Here is a 21,528-nt window from a genome sequence, read left to right on the forward strand (position 1 = left end):
TACAGAGTAGGTATTATAGGTGGTGGATCATTCTCAGCACTGCAGTGACACTGACATCATTGTGCTGGTATGAGTGGATCAGACACAGCAGCGCTGCTGGAGTTTTTAAATAACCCTGTCCACTCTATTAGACACTCCTATCTAGTTGGTCCACCTTGTAAATGTAAGTCAGAGACGATCGCTCATCTATTGCTGCTGTTTGAGTTGGTCATCTTCAAAACCTTCACCAGAGGTCATAGGACGCTGCCCACGGGGCGCTGTTGGCTGGATGTTTTTGGTTGGTGGACTATTCTCAGTCCAGCAGCGCTGCTGTGTTTGATCCACTCATACCAGCACAACACACACTAACACACCACCACCATGACAGTGTCGCTGCTGTGCTGAGAATGATCCACCATCTAAATAATACCTGCTCTGTGGTGGTCCTGGAAGAGTCCTGACCATTGAAGAACAGCATAAAAGGGGGCTAACAAAGCATGCAGAGAAACAGATGGACTACAGTCAGTAATTGTAGAACTACAAAGTGCTTCTATATGGTACAGTGTATCACAGAAGTGAGTACACCCCTCACATTTCTGCAGATATTTAAGTATATCTTTTCATGGGACAACACTGACAAAATGACACTTTGACACAATGAAAAGTAGTCTGTGTGCAGCTTATATAACAGTGTAAATTTATTCTTTCCTCAAAATAACTCAATATACAGCCATTAATGTCTAAACCACCGGCAACAAAAGTGAGTACACCCCTTAGTGAAAGTTCCTGAAGTGTCAATATTTTGTGTGGCCACCATTATTTCCCAGAACTGCCTTAACTCTCCTGGGCATGGAGTTTACCAGAGCTTCACAGGTTGCCACTGGAATGCTTTTCCACTCCTCCATGACGACATCACGGAGCTGGCGGATATTCGAGACTTTGCGCTCCTCCACCTTCCGCTTGAGGATGCCCCAAAGATGTTCTATTGGGTTTAGGTCTGGAGACATGCTTGTCCAGTCCATCACCTTTACCCTCAGCCTCTTCAATAAAGCAGTGGTCGTCTTAGAGGTGTGTTTGGGGTCATTATCATGCTGGAACACTGCCCTGCGACCCAGTTTCCAGAGGGAGGGGATCATGCTCTGCTTCAGTATTTCACAGTACATATTGGAGTTCATGTGTCCCTCAATGAAATGTAACTCCCCAACACCTGCTGCACTCATGCAGCCCCAGACCATGGCATTCCCACCACCATGCTTGACTGTAGGCATGACACACTTATCTTTGTACTCCTCACCTGATTGCCGCCACACATGCTTGAGACCATCTGAACTAAACAAATTAATCTTGGTCTCATCAGACCATAGGACATGGTTCCAGTAATCCATGTCCTTTGTTGACATGTCTTCAGCAAACTGTTTGCGGGCTTTCTTGTGTAGAGACTTCAGAAGAGGCTTCCTTCTGGGGTGACAGCCATGCAGACCAATTTGATGTAGTGTGCGGTGTATGGTCTGAGCACTGGCAGGCTGACCCCCCACCTTTTCAATCTCTGCAGCAATGCTGACAGCACTCCTGCGCCTATCTTTCAAAGACAGCAGTTGGATGTGACGCTGAGCACGTGCACTCAGCTTCTTTGGACGACCAACGCGAGGTCTGTTCTGAGTGGACCCTGCTCTTTTAAAACGCTGGATGATCTTGGCCACTGTGCTGCAGCTCAGTTTCAGGGTGTTGGCAATCTTCTTGTAGCCTTGGCCATCTTCATGTAGCGCAACAATTCGTCTTTTAAGATCCTCAGAGAGTTATTTGCCATGAGGTGCCATGTTGGAACTTTCAGTGACCAGTATGAGAGAGTGTGAGAGCTGTACTACTAAATTGAACACACCTGCTCCCTATGCACACCTGAGACCTAGTAACACTAACAAATCACATGACATTTTGGAGGGAAAATGACAAGCAGTGCTCAATTTGGACATTTAGGGGTGTAGTCTCTTAGGGGTGTACTCACTTTTGTTGCCGGTGGTTTAGACATTAATGGCTGTATATTGAGTTATTTTGAGGGAAGAATAAATTTACACTGTTATATAAGCTGCACACAGACTACTTTTCATTGTGTCAAAGTGTCATTTTGTCAGTGTTGTCCCATGAAAAGATATACTTAAATATTTGCAGAAATGTGAGGGGTGTACTCACTTTTGTGATACACTGTAAGTGGAGCTGATAAAATGGACAGTGAGTATAGAAACAAGGAGGTGGTTTTAATGTTATGGCTGATGATGTTTAAGTGTTTATATATTATTTGGGTTGTGACACCTGTGTATCGGCCAGTGACTGTACCTTGAGGCATTCTGCTTCCATATCATCCAGACATGCCTTCAGGATGGCAGCACTGCCAAAGCCCTGTCATGACTTTGTGTGCTGGCATAGCGTCACTCGCTGTCAGGGCATCGTTAAAAATAGCAGAGAGTCAAATCGGTAAACAAGGCATCAGTAGACCTGCGTGAAACAGCAGCCGGGCACGGGCGGGTTGCAGTCCGGAACGCGCGGTAATTGATCAACACCTCAGCCAGCGGGTACAGTCAGACCCGCTGAGTGGCAGCGCATCAGCGAAAGGTCAGACGGGGTCACCCGCCGCTGCTTGGCTAGCACCGGCATTAACGACTTTGCTGCGAGTGATAATTGATCAGCTTCATTACCATATTAAGTCAGAGCAGGGAGGCTGTAATTAATGCAGGGTTGGAGTTCTAAAATAATGAACTAATTAGGCTAATTAAAATCAATAGGGGCGTCAGTACAAGGTTAGGCATAAGCCCCGCCGTCTCTATCCGCATGCAGCCGGAATCACCAGCTCAGGAGGAAAGGAACCTAACGCCGCTGATTTACAGCCACCCGACGGTCGTTACGAGGAATAAATTGCTCGTAGAAGCCAAGACAGCATTATTCAAGCTCAAGATACTAAGTGCATTGTAAGGTCAGCAATAAGGGCAAACTTACATATGTAGTTGAATGCCCTTGTAAACCTCTGTTAATATATCAGCTCGGGATGTTGGACGGGATCTCTGAATACTCACTTGGAGCCTTCGTTTCTTAACAAGTAATGAGGTTTCAGTGCTACTATTATATTAGCTCTATGTGTAGAACTGGCGGAATAACAGCTCTGGAAATCAGTTTCACCAGGAAAGTGCTCCTCGCATCCACAATATTCGATCAGAACACAGAAGAACGAGCTTTTTGGACTCCCTCCATGCATCTTTTCTTTCTTGTTGCGACTTGCACAGCCTATAAGGATGAACCTGATATATTTCATGTCTTGTCTGCTCAACTTCATTTCATTTCTTAATAAACATCCATTCCAATACATTCCTAGAAAAGTTTTTACCACTTTGTAATGTTGCCATTTCTTTTTCACCAAGAAGTTTTGGCACCGAGGAGACCAAGCGATTTAGTGTTTCAGCTTTTATTTTGTCCCATTCTTCCTGCAAGCACGTCTTACATTTGCATTTTCGGCATTTAGCATACGCTCTTATCCAGAGCGACTTACAGAAGTGCTTCCATAGTAAACATTTCATTTCTCTAGTCTAAGTAAACAACAGTTGAAGAACACAAATCTGCTAAAACCTGTTAGAACTAGGGATGCATCAATACCATTTTTTTCCCAATCGAGTACAAGTACATGTAAATGATGGAGTTAATGAGTTGGAGGTTAATAAATATTTTTGCAATGTTGGTGTTTTGTTGTTATGTTTTGTAGAAAATGATCAGGTCAGAAATACTGTAAAACGTGTGTGTGCCGGTGTATTCTGATATAAACTATATTATCCCCCTGTCCCACGTGTTTACACTCCACTCCTGCGTTTCCCCTCACACCGTATCCTGCGTTCTCATTGGCTGTTCGACATGTCACTCATTCCCAGTCGCACATCTCAGATCAGGTATCTGACAAGCTAGAAAACTAGATCCGGTCGCCGAGGTTTGATCGCCGAGCGAACGCCGAGTTGCTCCCGAGCCGGCAAATCTAGCGCCGACCAGTCGCCGAGCGAAAATCAGGGCAAAAATCGTGTAGTGTGAACTAGGCATAACGCAGCAACGTGCACTAGGCACACGGTATCGGATGTTTAGTATCGGAGCCTCGTTTGCGAGTTAATGAGCGCGGTATCGGGCAAATACCCAATACCAGTATCGGTACTCATGCATCTCTAGTTAGAACCAAAGTTTTTTTTTGTTTGTTTTTTAATAAGAGTGTTAGTAAAGAAAGTAAGTACATGTCAGCTTAAGTGCTTAGTAAAAAGGTGGGTTTTTAATCGTTTTTTAAAGACAGCAAGAGATTCAGATGTTCGGACAGACAGAGGAAGTTCATTCCACCATTTGGGTGCCAGTACAGAGAAGAGCCTTGATGCTTGTCTTCCTCTAGTCCTGGGTGGAGGATCAAGTCGAGCGAGACTAGTGGCTTGGAGGTTACACGGTACAAAGCTGGGTTTGATTAGACCTTGAAGGTAGCTTGGGGCTGGTCCATTTTTGGCTTTGAAACTGAATGCGTGCAGCTACAGGAAGCCAGTGAAGAGAACGCAGCAGTGGGGTGATGTGGCAGTGTTTAGGTTGGTTCAAAACCAGGCGAGCAGCTGCATTTTGAATGAGCTGCAAGGGTTTAATAGTGGACATAGGAGCACCTGCCAGCAGGGAGTTGCAGTAGTCCAACCGTGAGATTACAAGTGACTGCACAAGAATCTGAGTGTCTTCCATGGAGAGAAATGGCCGAATCTTCCTGATGTTATAAAGGAGGAACCGGCACGATCTTGTCATGTTGGCTATATGAGGAGAGAAGGTCAGCTGGTTATCCAGGACGACACCAAGGCTTCTTACATTATCACATGGTCTGATCTGGGAGTCGCCAAGAGAGATGACTAGGTCCTGGGTTGGAGATTGATCTCCAGGAATAAGTAACAGTTCTGTCTTGCTGGGATTGAGTTTTAGATGATGAGCCGACATCCATCGCGAGATATCTCGCAGACATGCTGAGATGCGAGCTGAGACTTGTGTGTCTGAAGGAGGAAATGATAGAATGAGCTGAGTATCATCTGCATAGGAGTGGTAAGAGAAGCCGTGGGAGGCTATGACCTTACCCAGAGAGCGGGTGTAGATAGAGAAAAGAAGTGGGCCAAGTACAGAGCCCTGTGGAATACCGGTTCAGAGAGTGCATGGAGGGGATATGGATCCCCTCCATGACACCTGGTAGGAACGCCCTTCCAGATAGGAGGCCATCCATTGCCATGCAGAACCGGTTACTCCAAGGTTGGAGAGAGTAGACAGAAGAATGCCGTGATTCACTGTGTCAAGAGCTGCAGAGAGGTCAAGAAGAATGAGAGCAGATGACAGTTTGGCTGCATAAAGCTTCTCAGTAACCGCTACAAGAGCTGTTTCTGTAGAATGCGCTGCCTTGAAGCCAGACTGGTACAGATCGTGGAGGTCATTCTGAGTAAGAAAGACAGATAGTTGGTTATAGACAGCACGTTCAAGAATCTTTGATAGAAAAGAGAGGAGTGAGACAGGTCTGTAGTTGTTAATGTTTGTGGTTTCTAGTGTAGGTTTCTTAAGAACCTGTCTTAAGATGAGCAACAGTACGGGGTCGTCGTTGTCGCATTTTTGGTTTCAAAATTCTCTATTGGGGACAGGTCAGGACTACAGTCATGCTTTTGTAATGTGTGCAGCATGTGGTTTTGCATCTTGCACGAACGTCCATGAAAAAGATGACGTCTTTAAGGCAGCAGATGTTGCTCTAAGATCTCAATGTACTTTTCTGCATGAATGCTGCCATCACAGAAGTGCAAATGACCTTCGTCGAGGGCACTGACACAGCCCCGTACCATGTCACACCCTGGCTTTTGGACTTGTTCCCGATAACAGTCTGGATGGTCCTTTTCCTCTTTGGTCCGGAGCACACGGCGTCCATTTTTCCCGAAAAAAGACCTGGAATGCTGATTCATCTGACCACAATACACGTTTCCACTGTGTGATGGTCCATCCTAGATGCCTCAGAGCCCAGAGAAGTCGACGCCGCTTCTGGACATGGTTAACATAAGGCTTTTTTTTTGCACAGTAAAGTTTAAAGTGGCATTTGTGCATGTAACTCCGTATTGTAGTGCTTGACAAAGGTTTGATAAAGTAATCCCTCACCCATGTGGTTATATCAGCTATTGTTGAGTGGCGGTTGTGGATGCAGTGCCGTCTGAGGGATCGAAGATCACGTATGTCTAAATAATCTGCCTTTATGAATTCGATGTCTTATTAGAGCCTTTTCTACTTATGCAGCTGCCCATGTAGGCAGCAAGGCAGCTCAGTAGGTTTTCAGACAGATCCAATGTTTATATGCCTGCTCAGGTCTATGCCTTGCCACAGTTTGATCCCAGAGATTCACAGATAGTTCACTGGACTTCATGGTTTGGCTCCTACAGACCCAGGTGTGTCTCTTCTCATACTATGTCAAATCAATTCAGAATGATGCTGGTGGAACTGTAGACACGTCTCAATGATAATTAAAGCGAGCAGGATGCACTTGACTGCCGTCTGAAGTGCCACAACAAAGGGTCTGAATGCATTCAGTTTTTGTTTTCTAATTCACTTCATCAGGGGTCAATCAGTAATGATTGATAGTTAAAAATAACAATTATATTATTATAAAGTCTGCAGAAAAGTCAAGGGTTTATATTACTTACTGAATTCAAAAACTTTTGTGCACTCACCTGTCTATACACTGTCGAGTCACATTATTATGACCACTAGATAATATCCAGAGTAACCACCGTGTGCAGCATGGACAGCAGGTAAACAGACTGGGAGCGACTCAGTAAGGTCCTGGTAGGTCGTCACAGGTATCTGGAGCCATGCTGACTGCAGTGCATCCAACAGTTGCTGGAGGGTGCGTGGGGGGAGATCCATAGAGCGAACACGACGATCAAGGTGGTCCCACAGGTGCTCAATTGGGTTTAAGTCTGGGGAGTTTAAGGCCAAGGTAGTACTTGGAAGTGTTGGTCATGCTCTTCCAACCAGTGTTGGACATCTAGCCGTGTGACATGTCGCATTGTCTTGCTGGAAGATCCCATCTGCCCTAGGGACGACAACCAGCATGTATGGGTGTATGTGATCTGCAAGGATGGATTCCTACCCAAATCGGTTGAGAGTGCCTTCCACATGGGTGCATGGGTGCAGAGAATGCCACAAAAACATTCCCCAGACCATAACGCTGCAACAGCCATAGAAAGTAGGAAGTGGTCATAATAATGTGACTCGACTGTGTATTCGCATCATTTAGCAGGTGATTATATCAAAAGCAACTGATACAAGTTGAACAATTGAGGGTGCTTTGTTCAGGGGCCTAACAGTGGAAAAAGGGAGATACCAGTTGCATCTTAATTAGCATATTTAGCTGTCATAAAGTGCTAGCTCCCAGTGTTGTTTGGGAAACCTGTTAATGCAAGTGTGGCAGTGCACAAACCTTAACATTAACTACTAAGCTAGGTCTGCTGTTAAATGATCTTTAGATTAATAATATTATTTATAACATAACGTCAGCATGAGGTACACTGCTACACAGACGGCATTGGCTATGTCCGAGGGTGGCAGAACGGGCTGACGGGATTCCACGTTGCTGCTGCTGCGAATGCGGCCTCTGCTGGCTGGTCAGTGGTGTCTGCACTGAGACGGGGAATAATAGATAGCAGTTTGTGACTCTCCATACGTGATACTGATCCCTACGTGAACCTCCATTGGTATAAACCCGCCTCATGCAGGAGAAGAGAACCGATTAACTATTACACACATGTCCTTGGGAACGGCCCTACTTAGGGTAGGGGTCTGCAGTGGCAGCAGTAGTTGAGATACAACCAAGTAATTGGATATGATTAGATTTGGGGAAAAAAGTGAAAAATAAAAATAGTGATTCATTCTTTACGATGCTTTACAGTTGAGATGATGTTTTGGTGCTGATTTACAGTACAGCTTCTGTCTCATCTGTCCACAGGAAGTATTGTGGAACATCCTGTTGGTAATCGAAGAGGAGTAAAGTTTAGAATGCTACGTTCCCAGTGTTCACACATCACTACATTGTTAAAGCAGAATGAAGCATTAGCCCACCTGTTATTTATTATTATACTGTATTATACAACAGTTAGTTATGACCTTACAATCTGATTGGTTGAGAAGCGTTCTAACCGTGCTGATATTCGTGATAACAGCACGGCCTTTTCACACCACAACTGTATTACTCCGCTGACGCGTTGCCAGTAACGACAAGCTCCATGCACACAAACGCGCACGCAGGCGACACAGACTTTTTTCCCGATCGCGTTTAAAATCCGTGATCTGATATACAATCTAGTGCACTGTGTAGGGAACATAACCAATTGTCTAATATACTGTCTAGTGCACTATGTAGTGAACATGAATGCGTTATCTGATATACAATCTAGTGCACTGTGTAGGGAACATAACCAATTGTCTAATTCACTATCTAGTGCACTATGTAGGGAACATAAATCCGTGATCTGATACACAATCTAGTGCACTATGTAGGGAACATTAATGTGTTTGTAACGTGAACAGTTAGCTTAATAGCCCAGTTAGCAGCTCCTAAAAGTTCTGTTATCACCCATAATCCTTTGGTGTGTGCAAGAGGTTTTTTATTTCTTTTTTTTCCCTTCGGAGGTTCTTGCCTTTTTCTTCTTGTTGTTCTTACCTCCCTGAAATGAGTTTTTGGAACTTGGGATGTCTGCTTTGTAGTGTTAAACTTTATATTCGTTGTGGAACTACTTTTTGGCGAAAGGTATTATCAATATTAAAGCATATTTATTATGAAATTCAGGGCTTCTTTGATTTATTTTCTTTCTTTATTTTGTAAAAACTGTTGTATAAAAGCAATAGAACACTTGAGGTCATGTGTTATCACGAATAACATCACGGCTGTGATGATCTACGGCGAATCACAGCCGTGATGTTATTCGCGATAACACACTCCCTCTCGTGTTCTATTGCTTAATTAATCTGTGATGTCAGTCGTCCTCGATGGGTCATTTTTAAGCCAGACAACATGCACTTCTCTGACCTCTGTCACTTTGGCCGATCTCATAACACTAGTATCGATCCGATACCAATACCAACGTTGGTATCGATAATATCGATATTTGGATCGATCCGCCCACCACTAATGTAGAGAGCTCGCTAGGTTTTCGAACACATCCAGTGATTCATTCTTTACGATGCTTTACAATTGAGATGATGTTTTGGTGCTGACAGTGCAGCTTCTGTCTCGTCTGTCCACAGGAAGTGTTGTGGAGCATCCTGTTGGTAATCAAAGAGGAGTAAAGTTTACCAGTGTTCACACATCACTACATTGTTAGAGCAGAGTGAAGCATTAGCCCACCTGTTATTTATTATTATATTAATCTGTGATGTCAGTCGTCCTCGATGGGTCATTTTTAAGCCAGACAGCATGCACTTTTCTGGCCTCTGTCACTTTGGCCGGCGGCTTTTCCCGCTCCTCGTTATATTCGCTCCCCTATTTCAACAGTATTAATGTTCAAAACGGCCCTGAAAAGTAATTTGCGTGATGCAACGTCCATGTTTTGCTCAGTTATATATTAGTACACCCTTACCGAGCTGGGTCGGGGTTTTTCTCTCTGTCGAGCAGTTGACCATTACTTTAATAGTTTTTTTTTTTCCCCTCCCGCTAGCATTAATGATTGAGTACTGTTTGTGCTAGCTTTTGCCATTCCTCTAACAAATTAGTTTACTGTGGTCATAACCTTCAAAAAACTCATTACCATAAATTGCATGGCCTTTCATAAAGGCTGAGAGCCGCATCGACTGATCACAAATGGGTCCTCGGCGCGGACACTCAAACCTGCTCGGAAAATTACATCCCTCACGTCCTGTACGCTTCTTAATCAGCTAATGTTTTTTATTCACATTGTTAATTCCAGCGATTTTCTGGTTTGTATTATTGTTTACTGATGGGTTTCGTGCCCTTAGGAGTCACTTTTTTGTGCTTACAAAATTGCTTTCAGTTATTCCAGACAACAGACACCTTTTCTAACATGCCTCACCGTGCTGTTTAAACATCAGTGTAGCGCCTCAGTGTGGGTAACAACACTTTGTGTCCTAAACACGGGGTCTGTTCGAAAACCTGGTGAGCTGCCTACTGCCTACATAGGAAGCTGCCTAAGCCCAGGGGATTCTAACAAGACATCAAATTTATAAGGCAGATTATTTAGAAGCACTACTTAGACAGGTGCGGCACGGTGGCTAAGTGGGAAGCACTGTCGTTGTTCTCCCCTTGTCCGCGTGGGTTTCCTCCGGGTGCTCCGGTTTCCTCCCACAGTCCAAAGACATGCAAGTGAGGTGAATTGGAGACACTAAATCGTCCAAGACTGTGTTCGATATAACTTTGAGAAGTGATGAACCTTGTGTAATGAGTAACTACTGTTTCTGTCATGAATGTAACCAAAGTGTAAAACATGACGTTAAAATCCTAATAAACAAACAAACAAACAAACAAAATTGCTTTTAGTTATTCCAGACAACAGACGCCTTTTCTAACATGCCTCACCGTGCTGTTTAAACGTCAGTGTAGCGCCTCAGTGTGGGTGAACATCCCTAGTAGGAGGGAAACAACACTTTGTGTCCAAAAACATGGGGTTTGTTCGAAAACCTAGTGAGCTGCCTTGCTACCTACTGCCTACATAGGCAGCTGCCTAAGTAGAGAGGATTCTAACAAGACATCAAATTTATAAGGCAGATTATTTGGACGCACTACTTAGACAGGTGCGGCACGGTGGCTAAGTGGGTAGCACTGTCGCTGTTGTTCTCCCCTTGTCCACATGGGTTTCCTCTGGGTGCTCCCACAGTTCAAAGTCATGCAAGTGAGGTGAATTGGAGACACTAAATGTTATCCCTAGTAGGAGGGTAACGACACTTTGTGTCCTAAAACACGGGGTCTGTTCGAAAACTTAGTGAGCTGCCTTGCTACCTACTGCCTACATAGGAAGCTGCCTAAGCCCAGAGGATTCTAATAAGACATCAAATTTATAAGACAGGGCGCAGGGGGAAACTCAGCTGGGCGCCATCTAGCGGGCATAATTGGCAGTGCCTGCAGCAGATGCTAATTGGCCACCGTATCTGCAGGGTGGGGGCCGGACTACGTGTGGGTGGGTGGGTCTTCATACGCTGTGTAAGGACCCTGATTGGCGGAAGAGACGCCTGTGCAAAATGCAAGGGCGTGAAGAGGAGGGCTGTACACATGTTGAAAGAGGCGTGTACAGTGACGTGCTCTCCTCGGATGCAGTCTGGTATCTGTCAGCAGCGAAAGACAAAATTAATGGCGCTAAACCGGGAGGAAAATATATATATATAGAGAGAGAGAGAGAGAGAGAGAGAGCACTTTGTAGTTCTACAATTACTGACTGTAGTCCATCTGTTTATCTACATACCTTTTAACTTGCTTTCACCCCCACAGGACCGCCACAGAGCAGGTATTATTTAGGTGGTGGATCATTCTCAGAACTACACTGACATGGTGGTGGTGTGTTAGTGTGTGTTGTGCTGGTATGAGTAGATAAGATACAGCACCGCTGCTGGAGTTTTTAAATACCATGTCCACTCTATTAGACACTCCTACCTAGTTGGTCCACCTTGTAGATGTAAAGTCAGAGACGATCGCTCATCTATTGCTGCTGTCTGAGTCGGTCATCTTCTAGACCTTCATCAGTTGTCACAAGGCGCTGCACACGGGACGCTGTTGGCTGAATATTTTTGGTTGGTGGACTATTCTTAGTTCAGCTGTGACAGTGAGGTGTTTTAAACTCCAGCAGCGCTGCTGTGTCTGATCCAGTCATACCAGCACAACACACACTAACACACCACCACCATGTCAGTGTCACTGCAGTGCTGAGAATGACCCACCGCTTGGGGTTCATGACCATTGAAGAACAGCATGAAAGGGGGCTAACAAAGCATGTAGAGAAACAGATGGACTACAGTTAGTAATTGTAGAACTACAAAGTGCTTCTATATGGTAAGTGGAGCAGATAAAATGGACAGTGAGTGTAGAAACAAGGAGGTGGTTTGAATGTTGTTTGCGAGTCATTGAAACGAGTCTGCGTCATTTGAAACGAGTCCGAGTCACTGTGTGTGCGACTCATCTCCGAGGTCAGCTATGCTGTGTATTGTAGCTTCCATTTATTCTATCATTTAATTCATTAGTGTTATTTAATGACTGCCGGAAATGATGTGATGTCATTTTCCCGTTAATTTAGTAGGACCGTATGTATAAGGCTAAAAAGCATAAAGCATTCCTTTTAAACATTGACACAGACCTTGTTCATCTGCAGATGTTTCTGTGTCTGAAACTACATTTAGTAGCTTCATTTCAGCTTTTTTAATTAGCTTTGATTCTAGTTGCTTGGCAGTAGGTTAAAGGTCAGTTAAATCGAATAATGCAGCAAAGGCTGTTAAGAAGTGCGTTCGAATGAAATAATTGCGTTAAACGTAATTCGCAAAGCAAGTGAAAGAACAAGCGCCTGTATGGCAGGGCGCTCGGTGTACAATGCCATTCCTTAGCAGGTTAAAACCACCAGACGGAATTAAATTTTGGTCATTGACCGTTTTCCGTTTCATTCGGGGCACATAATGGGCAGCGCACAGGCTGATCACCCTTCCGTTCAGTTTTCCAGGCCAGCGTTTAACGGCACAAGCCTCCAGCGTGTTTTTATTGTTTCTCTTCGGTCGTTTAATTCCCCTCGGTGCACGCCGCTCCACCCGCGTGGACTTTCTGCATTCAGCACTAATAGCAATCGTGCACCTTCAGTGAGCAAATCTTCTCTCAGCTTAGCTTGTTTAATTAGCCTCCACACACACACACATGCACGCACAATCACAAATATGTACAGTATTTGCACACGAGCGGCCTGCTTCGTATCGATCGCCTCGTATGAAACCGCGCTAAGCGTCGGCTTTGATCTCCCTCCGTCCCGTTTATGAAAAACGCACAAAAGGGCGGAGAGGTTTCAGCACTTGATCACTCCAATAGCCTCGTTAAAGGATTAGGCATCCATCGTTATTTATGTCGCCGCGCCAAAGTTGTTTGTTGACCTAGAAAGCAGCCGAGCGTTAAGAACAGAATAACAGCGAGGAACCCCCCTGTCTGCGGATCATGCATAAAATATTACCAGCATTAATGGATGCTCCAAGGTCCCGTCCTCTACCGAACGTGTCTGGGTTCCTAGCCGTGTTTATTTATGTCCAGCGCACGTCCACCGCAATGAATCAAACTCAAATCATCTACTGTTTAAAAAGTCTCTTAAGATCTGGTAAGATTTTGTAGTGGTGGGACGGGAAAACGAAACAAGACATTTGTGACAGATGATATTAAATACAACCCCAAATCAGATAAACATTTACTTTGACTTTTATTTGATTGCAGACAGGATGAACCTGAGATATTTCATGTTTTTTCTGCTCAACTTCATTTCATTTATTAATAAACATCCATTCCTGCATTTCAGGCCTGCAACACATTCCAAAAAAAGTCTGGACAGTAAAGCATTTACCGCTTTGTAATGTTGCCATTCCTTTTCACCACACTTAAAAGACGTTTTGGCACAGAGGATACCAAGTGATTTAGTGTTTCAGCTTTTATTTTGTCTCATTCTTCCTACAAACACGTCTTAAGATGTGCAACAGTACGGGGTCGTCGTTGTTGCATTTTTCCTTTCAAAACTCCCCACACATTCTCTATTGGGGACAGGTCAGGACTGCAGACAGGCCAGTCCAGTAGCCGTACCCTCTTCCTCCGCAGCCATGCCTCTGTAATGTGTGCAGCATGTGGTTTTGCATCGTCTTGTTGAAAAATGCATGGACGTCCCTGGAAAAGATGACGTCTTGAAGGCAGCACATGTTGCTCTAAGATCTCGATGTACTTTCCTGCATTAATGCTGCTTCACAGAAGTGTAAATGAACTTTGCCGAGGACACTGACACGACCCCATACCATGACAGACCCTGGCTTTTGGACTTGTTCCTAATAACAGTCTGGATGGTCCTTTTCGTCTTTGGTCCGGAGCACACGGCGTCCATTTTTTCCAAAAAAGACCTGGAATGCTGATTCATCTGACCACAATACACGTTTCCACTGTGTGATGGTCCATCCTAGATGCCTCCGAGCCCAGAGAAGTCGACGCCACTTCTGGACATGGTTAACATAAGGCTTCTGTTTTGCACAGTGAAGTTTTAAGTGGTATTTGTGCATGTAACTCTGTATTGTAGTGCTTGATAAAGGTTTGATAAAGTAATCCCTCACCCATGTGGCTATATCAGCTATTGTTCAGTGGCGGTTCTTGATGCAGTGCCGTCTGAGGGATCGGAGATCACAGGTGTTCAGATTCCTTGAATGGTTTAATGATATTATGCACTGTAGAGGGAGGAATATTCAAATACCTTCCAATCTTTCTTTGAGGTACATTGTTTTTAAACATTTTAATAATTTTCTCACACATTTGTTGACAAACTGGATCCTCTGATCATCTTTGTTCATCAAAGACTCAGCCTTTCCTGAATGCTGCTTTTGTACCAAACCATGATTACAATCACCTGTTTGGAATCACATCATTATTTAGTTTTTTCACCTCATTACTAGCCCTAAATTGCCTCCGTCCAAACTTTTTTTAGAATGTGTTGCAGGCCTGAAATGCAGGAATGGATGTTTATTAATAGACAAAACATGAAATATCTCAGGTTCATCCTGTCTGCAATCAAATAAAAGGCATTTTTATTTCATTCGCATTTTCTGATTTGGGGTTGTAACTTTTTGAGCCACCTATAAAAACAAAAACATTTTGCAACATTGTGGTTCAATTTTGACCCATCACTGTTAGCAAACCAAGATTACAGGGTCTAGAGGTCTAAGGCCATGCAAGCACATTCATCTTTTTTATTAGAAAGCAGTCTCGGGTTATTTTGGTTGTATGTTTTGGGTTGTTGTTGTCATAACCTGTCATAAATCTTCCCTCCAGATAAGCTCACACATCCAGACCTCTTTACACTGTGGGTCTGGTGCTTTTCAGACAACATACTTAATGCTTGAGTTTTTGCAGTTTTGTGACTATTGTTCTGATTTTACAACCCCAAATCAGAAAAAGTTAGGACAGTATGGAAACTGCAAATAAAATAAAAATCCAGTGTTTATTATATTTACTTTGACTTGATTGCAGACAGGATGAACCTGAGATATTTCATGTTTTGTCTGCTCAAGTTCATTTCATTTATTAATAAACATCCATTCCTGCATTTCAGGCCTGCAACACATTCCAAAAAATGTTGGGATGGGGGCAATTTAGGGCTAGTAATGAGGTGAAAAAACTAAATAATGAAGCGATTTTCAACAGGTGATTGTAATAATGGTTTGGCACAAAAAGCAGCATGCAGGAAAGGCTGAACCTTTGATGAGCAGAGAGGGCCGGAGGATCTCCAGTTTGTCAACAAATGCGTGAAGCCTTTTGGTAACCATGTCCAGAAGCGGCGTCGACTTCTCTGGGCTCAGAGGCATCTAGGATGGACCATCACACAGTGGAAACGTGTATTGCGGTCAGATGAATCAGCATTCCAGGTTTTTTTGAAAAAGTGGATGCCGTGTGCTCCGGACCAAAGATGAAAAGCACCATCCAGACTGTTATCAGGAACCAAAAGCCAGGGTGTGTCATGGTACGGGGGTGTGTCAGTGCCCTTGGCGAAGGTCATTAACACTTCTGTGATGGCAGCATTAATGCAGAAAAGTACATTGAGATCTTAGAGCAACATGTGCTGCCTTCAAGACGTCGTCTTCTCCAAGGGCGTCCATGCATTTTTCAACAAGACAGTGCAAAACCACATGCTGCACACATTACAAACACATGGCTGCGGAAGAAGAGGGTACAGGTACTGGACTGGCCTGCCTGCAGTCCTGACCTGTCCACAATAGAGAATGTGTGGAGAATTTTGAAATGAAAAATGTGACGACGACCCCGTACTGTTGCACATCTTAAAACATGTTTGCAAAATGGGAAAAATGGGACAAAGTAAAAGCTGAAACATTAAATCACTTGGTATCCTCGGTGCCGGAAACATCTTTTAAGTGTGGTGAAAAGCAGAGGTGGAAAGAGTACTAAACTATTGCACACAAGTAAAAGTAGTATTACTTTAATGAATTTTTACTTAAGTACGAGTAAAGTTACTAGTCTAAAAATCTACTCAAGTAAAAAGTAACTCATTTAAAATGTACTCAGAGTAAACGATATTTAGTAACAGGAGAGGGTGACAAGTGGATGTAAATCTCACAATAGTTGTTTTTTATTCAAATATAATAGAAAAAAACATGTTGATACAACATTTAAAACATTTAAAACATAATTTGTCATTTTAGTACAGACCATCCCATAAAACTTTTTCAAACTGTATAACCACTAGTGATGGGTCATTCGTGAACGATCCGATTCTATTGAATGGCTCTTAAAAAATTTTTTTGTGCGCACTTCTTATCGGCAGTAATCCACCCATTCCGCTTAGCAGAAACAATCACAGGCACATCTCTGCACAAGAGATTTTTCTGAAACTAAATGCAATGCAACCACAGTATGTCTCTTCCCTGTAATTTTTTCTCTATCACGTATTACCGAGAGGAATTTAATGAAATGTATAGTAAAGTTATACAACAGGTGATTTATTGCTATTATTTAAAACTATTTTTGTTATTAAAATATACTTGTTGTGAATTTGTATACTTTTGACAATCTTTTTTTCTCATTTAAGTGTTGTTTGAATTAGATGATTGTTCATCAATGATATTAATTTTTTTGAATGGCTCTTTAAAAGGAACTGAGCCAAAAGATCCGACTCTCCATCGCAGAATTTACTGCAGCAGTTTCCCAGACGCGATTTTTTTAGCGTTTATTTTACTCAGTAACGGATGTTATTTAAAATGTAGCGAATTACAATTTTTAATACAAAACATACTTAAGTAAAAAATGAATTGAAGTTGAGCAGACAAAACATGAAATATCTCAGGTTCATCCTGTCTGCAATCAAATAAAAGTCAAAGTAAATGTAAGAAACTCTGTGTTGAGCTCCGGTCTCCTCCCACAGTCCAAAAACATGCAAGTGTGGTGAATTGGAGATACAACGTTGTCCATTACTGTGTTTGACAGTAAGCAGTAACTACCTGTCCTGTAAGGAATGTAACCAAAGTGTGTAAAATATGATGTTAAAATCCTAATAAATAAATATGTATAATTTTGATTTTGACTTTTGGTATTAAATGATTAGAGGAATGATCATTCAGCTCTAACTTCATGGCCCGAACGAGTTGAGGGATCTGCGCAGCTGTTAATCATTTTGCCGAAACCGCATCAGACGGGCGAGGCAGCCGAAGCGACGGGGCTCAGCTCTGGCAGGTCAGAGAAAAAAAAATAGACCTGATGGCACAGGGACTTGACCTGGGAGTAATTAACATCCACATTGATTTCCTTTTTCTCCCTAGAGTGACCTCTGTCACTACACCCTCCAAACACACACCAGCACATGCCCATATTTCAGTACACACTCGCACACACTCGCACAGGCCCATATTTCACCGCCGCACACGCTCCCCCATATTTCACCAGCCAGCCAGCCTCAAATCCCCAGCTCTCCAAAGACAACACCAGGCCAGGCAGCAGAAGACTAATTAGATGTGGTGGAGCTGACCACGTCGGCCAGCTGGATGTTTTATTTACTGAATTTATTTATACAGCGTCTTTATTCTTCCGTCCATTTTCATGCGCTCAGTCAGCAGTTTTATTAACAGGGAGTCTTCACGTGATGTTTTGAGTATCAGAATCTTCTCAGATACGTTCTGATCTTGTTTGGAAACCTCACATTTTTTATTATTATTATTATTTTTTATTATTTATGCATTTTCTCCCCATTTTCCTCCCAGTTTAGCCCATTCAATTTGTCTTCTAGTGCATCATCAGTGGTCACAGGACGCTGCCCACAGGGCGCTGTTGGCTGGATATTTTTGGTTGGTGGACTATTCTCAGTCCAGCAATGACAGCGAGGTGTTTAAAAACTCCATCAGCGCTGCTGTGTCTGATCCACTCACTGCATGTCATTGCAGTGCTGAGAATGACCCACCACCTAAATAATACCTACTCTGTAGTGGTCCTGTAAGAGTCCTGACCATTAAAGAACAGGTTGAAAGCAGGTTAAAAAGTATGTAGAGAGCCGCTCAGGTGGCGCAGCGGTAAAGTACGCTAGTGCACCAGAGTTGGGGTTCTGAATGCATCGCATCGAATCTCGACTCTACCTCTCTGACTGGGTTGGGCGGCAGCATGAACAACGATTGACTGTTGTTCAGGGTTAGAGGGTAGAGAGTCGGATCATTGGTCTTCATAACTGGTACGACTGCGGCCCCTGCTGGCTGACTGATGGCGCCTGCACAGGGCTGAGAAATGATGCTGATGGGGGTGTGACCCTCCGTACACGGCGTCCATTAGTGTATGGGCTCGACTTGTGCAGGTGAAAAATGCAGTCTGTACTGATTGCGTACCGGAGGGGGGGGGCGCAAGTCAGTTGAGAGGCGTCCTCGGTCAGCGGTGAAGGGTCGAACCAGTGTAGAGGACGCAATCTGGGTAATTGGACACGACTAGAATAGGGGAGAAAAATTGGGGGGAAAAAAGTGGGGAAAAAATAGATAATAATAATTTTTTAAAAAGTATGTAGATGGACTACAGTCAGTAATAGTACAAAGTGCATCTATATGGTAAGTGGAGCTGATAAAATGGTTGATTGGTGTATAAAGAATGTCTAAGACGTGTGTTTTTAACTTAGCAATTAGCAGTCATATGTTCATTTTTATGTACGCCAGATCTGATAGATAGATAGATAGATAGATAGATAGATAGATAGATAGATAGATAGATAGATAGATAGATAGATAGATAGATAGATAGATAGATAGATAGATAGATAGATAGATAGATAGATAGATAGATACTTTATTTATCCCGAAGGAAATTATTGGTCTCCAGTAGTTTAACAAAGAAGAGAAAACTTAATACAAATACAAAATAGGGCAAGATACAAATACAAAATAAGGTAAGTAAGTAAATAAGGTGCATTAATACAGCATATGGTATGCAACAGAATATCAGCATGTGCAAATTGTGCATCTAGTACATGTGATAATAGCAGTATTGTAACTATTCTTATAAACAATATATACAGATATGTAGGAATAAATATATCATTTATTACAATGTATCATTTATGTGTATATACAGTGTATCACAAAAGTGAGTACACCCCTCACATTTCTGCAAATATTTCATTATATCTTTTCATGGGACAACACTATAGACATGAAACTTGGATATAACTTAGAGTAGTCAGTGTACAGCTTGTATAGCAGTGTAGATTTACTGTCTTCTGAAAATAACTCAACACACAGCCATTAATGTCTAAATGGCTGGCAACATAAGTGAGTACACCCCACAGTGAACATGTCCAAATTGTGCCCAAATGTGTCGTTGTCCCTCCCTGGTGTCATGTGTCAAGGTCCCAGGTGTAAATGGGGAGCAGGGCTGTTAAATTTGGTGTTTTGGGTACAATTCTCTCATACTGGCCACTGGATATTCAACATGGCACCTCATGGCAAAGAACTCTCTGAGGATGTGAGAAATAGAATTGTTGCTCTCCACAAAGATGGCCTGGGCTATAAGAAGATTGCTAACACCCTGAAACTGAGCTACAGCATGGTGGCCAAGGTCATACAGCGGTTTTCCAGGACAGGTTCCACTCGGAACAGGCTTCGCCAGGGTCGACCAAAGAAGTTGAGTCCACGTGTTCGGCGTCATATCCAGAGGTTGGCTTTAAAAAATAGACACATGAGTGCTGCCAGCATTGCTGCAGAGGTTAAAGACGTGGGAGGTCAGCCTGTCAGTGCTCAGACCATACGCCACACACTGCATCAACTCGGTCTGCATGGTCGTCATCCCAGAAGGAAGCTGACGCACAAGAAAGCCCGCAAACAGTTTGCTGAAGACAAGCAGTCCAAGAACATGGATTACTGGAATGCCCTGTGGTCTGACGAGACCAAGATAAACTTGTTTGGCTCAGATGGTGTCCAGCATGTGTGGCGGCGCCCTGGTGAGAAGTACCAAGACAACTGTATCTTGCCTACAGTCAAGCATGGTGGTGGTAGCATCATGGTCTTGGGCTGCATGAGTGTTGCTGGCACTGGGGAGCTGCAGTTCATTGAGGGAAACATGAATTCCAACATGTACTGTGACATTCTGAAACAGAGCATGATCCCCTCCCTTCGAAAACTGGGCCTCATGGCAGTTTTCCAACAGGATAACGACCCCATACACAACCTCCAAGATGACAACTGCCTTGCTGAGGAAGCTGAAGGTAAAGGTGATGGACTAAACCCAATTGAGCACCTGTGGCGCATCCTCAAGTGGAAGGTGGAGGAGTTCAAGGTGTCTAACATCCACCAGCTCCGTGATGTCATCATGGAGGAGTGGAAGAGGATTCCAGTAGCAACCTGTGCAGCTCTGGTGAATTCCATGCCCAGGAGGGTTAAGGCAGTGCTGGATAATAATGGTGGTCACACAAAATATTGACACTTTGGGCACAATTTGGACATGTTCACTGTGGGGTGTACTCACTTATGTTGCAGCCATTTAGACATTAATGGCTGTGTGTTGAGTTATTTTCAGAAGACAGTAAATCTACACTGCTATACAAGTTGTACACTGACTACTCTAACTTATATCCAAGTTTCATGTCTATAGTGTTGTCCCATGAAAAGATATAATAAAATATTTGCAGAAATGTGATACAGTGTATCACAAAAGTGAGTACACCTCTCACATTTCTGCAAATATTTCATTATATCTTTTCATGGGACAACACTATAGACATGAAACTTGGATATAATTTAGAGTAGTCAGTGTACAGCTTGTATAGCAGTGTAGATTTACTGTCTTCTGAAAATAACTCAACACACAGCCATTAATGTCTAAATAGCTGGCAACATAAGTGAGTACACCCCACAGTGAACATGTCCAAATTGTGCCCAAATGTGTCGTTGTCCCTCCCTGGTGTCATGTGTCAAGGTCCCAGGTGTAAATGGGGTGCAGGGCTGTTAAATTTGGTGTTTTGGGTACAATTCTCTCATACTGGCCACTGGATATTCAACATGGCACCTCATGGCAAAGAACTCTCTGAGGATGTGAGAAATAGAATTGTTGCTCTCCACAAAGATGGCCTGGGCTATAAGAAGATTGCTAACACCCTGAAACTGAGCTACAGCATGGTGGCCAAGGTCATACAGCGGTTTTCCAGGACAGGTTCCACTCGGAACAGGCTTCGCCAGGGTCGACCAAAGAAGTTGAGTCCACGTGTTCGGCGTCATATCCAGAGGTTGGCTTTAAAAAATAGACACATGAGTGCTGCCAGCATTGCTGCAGAGGTTGAAGACGTGGGAGGTCAGCCT

The 21,528-nt window shown here is 43.4% G+C and overlaps 1 protein-coding gene across 2 annotated transcripts in view; it reads left to right on the top strand.

The window, feature by feature from the left end:
* LOC134300842 (uncharacterized) overlaps nt 1–21,528 on the top strand; it is a 291,233-nt gene that overhangs the window by 12,196 nt on the left and 257,509 nt on the right. The window lies entirely within an intron of this gene.

The sequence above is a fragment of the Trichomycterus rosablanca genome, chromosome 23, assembly GCF_030014385.1.
Source record: "Trichomycterus rosablanca isolate fTriRos1 chromosome 23, fTriRos1.hap1, whole genome shotgun sequence".
In the NCBI taxonomy this organism is placed as follows: domain Eukaryota; kingdom Metazoa; phylum Chordata; class Actinopteri; order Siluriformes; family Trichomycteridae; genus Trichomycterus; species Trichomycterus rosablanca.